This window comes from Pan paniscus, chromosome 18 (assembly GCF_029289425.2).
Source record: "Pan paniscus chromosome 18, NHGRI_mPanPan1-v2.0_pri, whole genome shotgun sequence".
NCBI lineage: Eukaryota > Metazoa > Chordata > Mammalia > Primates > Hominidae > Pan > Pan paniscus.
The window spans coordinates 94284538-94292196 of record NC_073267.2 but is presented as its reverse complement, the minus strand read 5'-3'; positions in this window follow the sequence as shown (position 1 = coordinate 94292196).

The window sequence follows — 7659 nt, the reverse complement described above, 5'->3', positions numbered from 1 at the left end:
CAGTTAGAAATTGAATTTCATTTTTGCACATTTAAACAAAATGATCCTGGGGACTCTGGGGCACAGAGGAAATGCCCAGATGGTGTGAAATGAGGGTGTGTGCAGCCCCTGATGCCCCCGGCCCAGGTTTCAGGCCTCCAGGCCCCTTTGTCTGCTTTATTTTCTTTGCAGGAGTCTCGGGCTGCAATGACATGGTTTGCTTCGGGTTCTCCGGCGCCGCCTGCCTCCTCTGTCAGATGCCGGTGCTCGGGGGCGGCTTCGTTGGCTTCCTTCCTTCTCTGTTCCAGACCTAAGAGGATGCCTGGGCCCTCGTGGGCGCTCGGCAAACAGGTGTTCTGTTCCCGTTGTAAAATATTGGCAGTGTGACAATGACTGCGGAGGAGTGTGGGGGCAATTCCGAACTGTGTGTAGATCAGGCTTCATGACATAAAAACTGGGGAAAGTTGAGATGAGCTGTACACAGATTTCTCCAAAGGTCAAACTGGCACCTCCATGAGTTACGTGTACAGAAGTAAAAAGAATCTTTAATAAATCCAGAAAGGGAAGGTAGGGGACGGCCGAGGCCAGGGCACCAGGTAAGCAGGAAGGTGGCGTGAACGCCCTTTGTAATGAATGTTCCCCTTGGGGACACCTGGCAGGGAGGACCCTGTGCACACATCCCAGAGTGCTCTGGGAACCCCTAGGAATCCATTATAAGGACAAGACAGCTATTTAATTTCCCATGAGTCATTTTTTTTCCCAGTGTTTTTATAAGAGTTAATGTCAGAGGCTAGGCCAGGCGCAGTGGCTCGCGCTTGTAATCCCACTCTGGGAGGCTGGAGCGGGAGGATCACTTGAGCCCAGAAGTTTGATATCAGCCTGGAAAACATGGCAAAACCCTGTCTCTATGAAAGAATTTTTTTTTAATTAGCTGGGCGTGGTGGCATGCCTGTAGTCCCAGCTACTCAAGAGGCTAAGGTGGGAGGATCACCTGGGCTCAGGGGTTCGAGGCTGCAGTGAACTATGATGGTGCCACTGCACTCCAGCCTGGGTGACAGAGCAAGACCCTGACTCGTAAAAGAAACCAGAGAGTTAACGTCAGAAGGCTTGTCCACGGTTCCTTAGGTTTTGTTCCAAAACACACATCTGGGCTGTGGTCACAGAGTTGCCTATTTCAACCCTGGGATGACCTAGTGGCCCCTTTACCAAAACCACCTTTAGTGACCTCTCATTGGTAGCCTGAAATCAGCCACAGTGGAAGTGTTTACACCAGGGAAATTGGAAATCAGTAAAGGCCTTCCCTCCAAGCCATTGTTAAACAGTTACCAGCACACCACTGCATGCCCAGAGCTGTTCTAAGAACTCTACATAATTCACTCATTTAATCCTTTCGGCCACCCTGTGATATGTGGTATTATTATTATTCCCATTCTACAGATGGGAAAACTGAGGACCAAGAAGTTTACGTAACTTGCCCAAAGTCACACAACTGTAGAGGATGCAGGCTTTAAACCTAGACATTCTGGATCCACTGTCTTTGTTGTTAACTGCTGAACTCTGTAGCTCACTGAAACCCTGACTTCATGGACATTATTGCTTAGAGTTATGCTGAGAAAGGCAGAAAAAAAAATCCCACAGTAGGTTGACTTAAAAAAATATGGGCTGGGTGCAGTGGCTCACGCCTGCAATCCCTGCATTTTTGGAGGCTGAGGCAAGAGGATCACTCGAGCCTGGGAGTTTGAGACAAGCCTGGGCAACATAATGAGACCCCTATCACTGTAAAAAAAAAATTTAAAGGCTGGGCGCGGTGGCTCACGCTTGTAATCCCAGCACTTTGGGAGGCCAAGGCGGGCAGATCACCTGAGGTCAGGAGCAGAAGTTCGAGACCAGCCTGGCCAACATGGCAAAACCCCGTCTCTACTAAAAATACAAAATTAGCTGGGCATGGTGGTGCGTGCCTGTAGTCCCAGCTACTCGGGAAGCTGAGGCAGGAGAATCGCCTGAACCCGGGAGGAGGAGGTTGCAGTGAGCCAAGATTGCACCATTGCACTCCAGCCTGGGCAACAAAAGCAAAACTCTGTCTCAAAAAAAAAAAAAAAAAAATTAAAAATTAGCTGGGCATAGTGGTGCAGGCCTGGAGTCCCAGCTACTCAGGAGGCTGAGGTGGGAGGATGGCTTGAGCCTGGGAAGTTGAGGCTGCAGCCCCCACCCTCATCCCGAGCTGACCGCTGCCTGGACCTAACACCTGAGCTTGGCTTTGCTGGTTTGTGTTAATGTTTTACACACAGGGTGGACTTTTTGTCTGGCTGCTTTCCCTCCCCATCATGTCTGAACTCCATACAAATTTAGGGTTTAGTTGTAAATCATTCTTTCTCAACTTTTGCACAGTTTTTCATGGTTGGTTGTATATGTTTTGGGGAGACAGAAGACATCAACCAACACATGATTTTCACAAATTTACACCCCAGTTTATTCACCCATTCCACTGTGATGAGTATTGGGGTGGTTTCTTATTTGAAGCTATTATGAAGAGAGCTGCTATGAACATTCTAGAACATTCTAGGCTTTTGGTGTGTACATTTCTATTGCGTATATCCTAGGAGTGGACTTGCTGGGTCATAGGAATACAAGCGTCCAGGGAAAGATGGAGTTTTATCTGAAATCTCCTGACTTTACAGTGTCAGAGGCTAATGCATATATTTTTTTAAACAACAAAGACTCAGCCAAGCAAAACATTCTTCAGGCAAGTCAGACCTGCTAGTGGCCAATTTACAGCCTTTAGTCTAGATTAGACTTCGCTTTCTCTACTAGCCCAAGATCTGTTTCATTGTTTCATTTTGCTTTTTACATTTTTATAACTGTTTTCATTATAAAAGAACTATAACTGCATTATGAAAAATTCAGAAAATGGAGTAAAGAAAATAAATTCACCGAGAGTTCAGCCCCCTAAAGCAAACACAGTCATAGCTTCGTATATCTTGTTCTACTGCTTTTTTTCCTGTGCATATGTATTTTAAAATAAATTTGCAATATTGCTTCATATGAATTATATAAACTGCCATTTAATGTGATCATTTTTGCATTTGCATGTTATTACACAGTCGTCATATTCCACTACGGTCGGTTTTCGATTCACTTAATTTTCTGAGTAGAGAAAACAATTCCTGTCTTTCTATTTTAGACTTATTAAATCTATAAATAAAAGGCTGCTGGAAAGAGGGCGTTTTCTGCTATAATAATACGGCTTTATTCAAGGCATAAGGAATGTGGTTTTAAGAGGATGAAGCTGGACACAGTGGCTCATGCCTGTAATCCCAGCACTTTGGGGGGCCGAGGCAGGCAGATCACTTGAGGTCAGGAGTTCAAGACCAGCCTGGCCAACATGGCAAAACCCCGTCTTACAACAATTACAAAAATTAGCCAGGTGTGGTGGTGTGCGCCTGTGGTCCCAGCTACTCAGGACGCTGAGGTAGGAGAATCGTTTGAGCCCAGGAGGCGGAGGTTGCAGCGAGCTGAGATCACACCACTGCACTCCAGCCTCGGCAACGATGAGACACTGTCTAAAAAAAAAAGAAGGATGGAGCCTGCAGCCACACTACTTGGATTCAGAATCCTAACTCTACTCAATCCCCACTGAGTGACCACTCCAGGCCTCGGTTTGCTTCATCTTGAAAATGGAGATGATAAACATCTCCTGACTCACAGCTTGTCATGAGGATTAAATGAGGTGATACCTGTAATATGCTCAGAACAGGGGTTGGAATGTTACAAACATATAGCAAGGGTTTGCTATTGATTCCTAGGTACAATGGTCACTATTCTGTTCATCATAGAACGAAAGCCCAGCAAGAACCCCTGTGAACATTTGTGGGAATATTCTGCTGGGCTTGTATTAGTGCCTATGTAATATGCACATGCAGACACCAAATGTGCAAATTCACACATGTATACTGTTTTGTTATCTGTTTCTTGGCGACTCTAAATTTTTTCTTTTCTTTTCTTTTTTTTTTTTTTGAGATGGAGTCTTGCTGTGTCACCCAGGCTGGTGTGCAGTAGTGCAATTTCAGCTCACTGCAACCTCCGGCTCCTGGGTTCAAGTGATTCTCCTGCCTCAGCCTCCCAAGTAGCTGGGACTACACCTCAGCCTCCCAAGTAGCTGGGTGCACGCCATGATGCCTGGCTAATTTTTGTATTTTTAGTGGAGACAGAGTTTCGCCTTGTTGGCCAAGCTAGTCTCGAACTCCTGACCTCAGGTTATCTAGCCGCCTCAGCCTCCCGAAGTGCTAGGATTACAGGTGTGAGCCACCATGCCCGGCCTAAATTTTCTTTCTGTGTCATTGTTGGGAGACAGTTCTCCATGGGTCTCTCAGGTTTCTACATGTCTTGCAAGTAGAAGAACTATCTTTACAAGGATGTTTATATAGCAAACAACTTTGTTAGACAGAGATATTGTGTCTCCTCAGATCAAAGGGCAAATTTGTTTTCTGTCCAATATAGATAGATGTTTGCCCCCAGGGCAAGGATCAGGATTTCTTATAAGAAATTTGGGCTCTCTGAGCTCAGGGCTCCTCAGCTATGAGAAATGTGCTGTGTGCGCAACACCCACCCCTTCCAGGCCCCTTTGCATGGCCCCTGTGGGACTTGGGGACAAGGGAAACTGATGCAAACATAAAGCTCATGCTACTTGCTGTGCTGTGAGTAATAAAGTCACTTGTCTTTGACCCAGGAGGCTCGTATCTTCTGCCAGCAACCATGGCACTGCAGCAGGCTCACCTGGGGGCTTGCACAGAGGGTCAAATCCCAGCTCATCCATGGGCCTTGAGAATCATGAAACAGTCTTCCCCAGCATCACTTCCAGGTTCTACCAGAGTCCCCTCATTTGGTCCCTCTATCATTCTTTGGGTTAATCTTCCATCTTTGGAAACATAGCTTGCTTTCCATTTTGTCACTGTTTTAAACAATGCTGTATTGTGCACTTGTAGCTGAGCTTGGTTCTCATGTGACTACCCCGATACTGTAAATCAGAGATTCTGAGGGTGTTGGCAGGACCCCTGATGCCAGCAAGTTCAGCCTCTTGATGCCCATCGCACATTGAGGCCTAGTGGGTCCTGAGCCACTGGGAGTTCCCCTCACCCCTCATTCTCCACTGGCCTCTCTCCCTGGGCCTGTAGAATCTTCCCAGCCTCCCTCATCCTCCCGAGTCTCCCTGGGGGGGGATTTAACACACTGGACTCTAATTGAGGGTTCCTTTCTCTCCAGATCCTGAGCTCTTTGAGGGCAGGGACTTCCTCATCCTTGTGTCCCCAGGACCTGGCACATTGGGTGCTCATCCAATGTTAACAGAACCTAAACAGAAACCATCAATAGATTCAAAAGGACATCCAGGCACCGTATGTCAGGGCATCGAGCCTACTGGTTCACTCTCGTACCTCTGTACTCCAGGAGGTATTCTGAGTGTCGCAAAATCACATCTACTGTCAGGGAGCTGCAGTCAAAGGAAACCAAGGACTCGGAGGGAGAGTTGCACTGAGGAGGGGCAGAGTCAGCTCCTTAACCTCCCTAAGGCTTCTCACAGTGAGCCCTCTAGAAAGGTTTTTTTTTTTTTTTTACTTTTACTTTTTGATTTGTATTATTTATTTATTTATTAATTTGAGATGGAGTCTAGCTTTGTTGCCTAGGTTGGAGTGCAGTGGCGTGATCTCGGCTCACTGCAATCTCCACCTCCCAGGTTCAAGTGATTTTCCTGCCTCAGCCTCATGAGTAGCTGGGATTACAGGCATGTGCCACCACACCCGGCTAATTTTTGTATTTTTAGTAGAGACGGGGTTTCATCATGTTAGCCATGCTGGTCTTGAACTCCTGACCTCAGGTGATCCGCCTGCCTTGGCCTCCCAAAGTGCAGGGATTACAGATATGAGCCACCACGCCTGGCCTTATTTTTATTTTTTAAGCCCCCATTTTGAGAAGCAACTTTTATTTTTTATTGAGATACAGTATATACAGAGAAGTGCACATGTCTGAAGTGTACAGCTCCAAGAACACTCACACACTGAGCACAACCATGCAATGGCATTCAGATCAATAACACACTAGTGTCAGCCCCCAAGCCCCACTTCATGCCCCCTATTGAGCTACCCTCAACAGTAAGCGTGACTCGAACTTCCAACAGCACAGAACCATATGCTGTGTACGCTGTTGTGTCTGGCTTCTTTCATTCCGTACTGTTTGTGAGAGTCGGCCATATTGTGTGTGGTTTGAAGCCATTCTTCTTTCTGTGTGGTTTTCCATCACTTGGACAGACCACATTTATTTAGCCATTCTACTATTGATCAGCATTTGGGTGGTTTCCAATGTGGGGCTATTGTGAACAGTGTTGCAAAGAACATTCTAGTTCAAGTCCTTATCCACACACATCCCCCTGTTGGGTGTATACACAGTGCAAATGCTGGGTTATGGTGCAGATCTATGGTCTGCTTTAGTGGATGCTCTGAAATTCTTAGAAAAATATTTATTTAATGAATAACTTTCCTGAGTCAAAGAATCAGGGTGATGGATAAGTTGAAATTATAGCTACAGTCAGGGCTAGCCTCGTGGGTAATTATCTCCCAGGGCAGCAGCCAAGGGCCCTGCACTCAGAAGGGCCTGTGCTTGGGATTTAATTCTTTGAAATTCCTAATAATTTTACTGATGGGACAACAGAGCATGTCCCGATTACCCTCCGCATCCCCCGGTGGCATCGGCAGAAGGCCTGGCTGACATTTATGGCTGAGAGGTTGTCAGTCCCCTGGGGCTGGTATGAAGGAGCCATGGGGGACACAGCCCTGAAGGGGCCAAGGGGTCTCCGACAGCTGGGCAGCCTAAGGCTGGGGAGTGGCCATTTCGGAGCGTGAAAAGCTTGTGAAATGATCTTGAGGCCCCATTCATAATGCATGAGAGGTCGGGTGGGGGAGCCTCTCTGGACACAGGGCCTTTGTTCCTGCCAGGACTATGGGAGCACTTTCTTCATCATCGTCTCAGAGAGGAAGGAAGCGAAGAAGATTGATCTCCCAGAGTGGAATCCGCTTCCTTGGGAGAGGCGGCTATCTGTCCCTCACAGAACTGAGTGCCCCCAAGAGAATTCTTTGCAATGAGTTACAAAGAGCCAGACTTTGAAGGGTCAAAGATATATAGCTTGCTGACACAGCCTTAGATAATATACATTGTGTGCATGGAGAGAGAGAGAGAGAAGCTTCTCCCCACACCAGCCTTTTTCACAGCTGTCTATATTGTGCGCCCTCCCAGCCTCCTTGTGAAGGAGTTTTGTTTGTTTGCTTTGCTTTGTTTTTAAACAGGAGAAAGAAAATGACAATAGAGGATAGGATTTTCTCCAAACCCCCAGCACAAAAGTCAATAGCTCAGCTAGAAATGGGCTCGAGGCCAATGGTCAATTAATCAATCACCAAACACATTTTGAGGGCATTTCTAGAAGGGGCGCCCATAGGATAGTCAGCATGAGATGGCTGGGCAGTGAGTTTGGGGCTGCTGCAGCGGGTGGGGTGGGGCCTGGCTGAATGTGTTTCCTGGAAACTTCAAGGCGAATCTGTTCTTTGCAAACTGCTGACTGTTTCCTGCTTCCATATGGGCGCCATGTTGGCACTATGGGACCCTGCCCCGTGGGGTGGAGCTGATTGGACCAGGGCT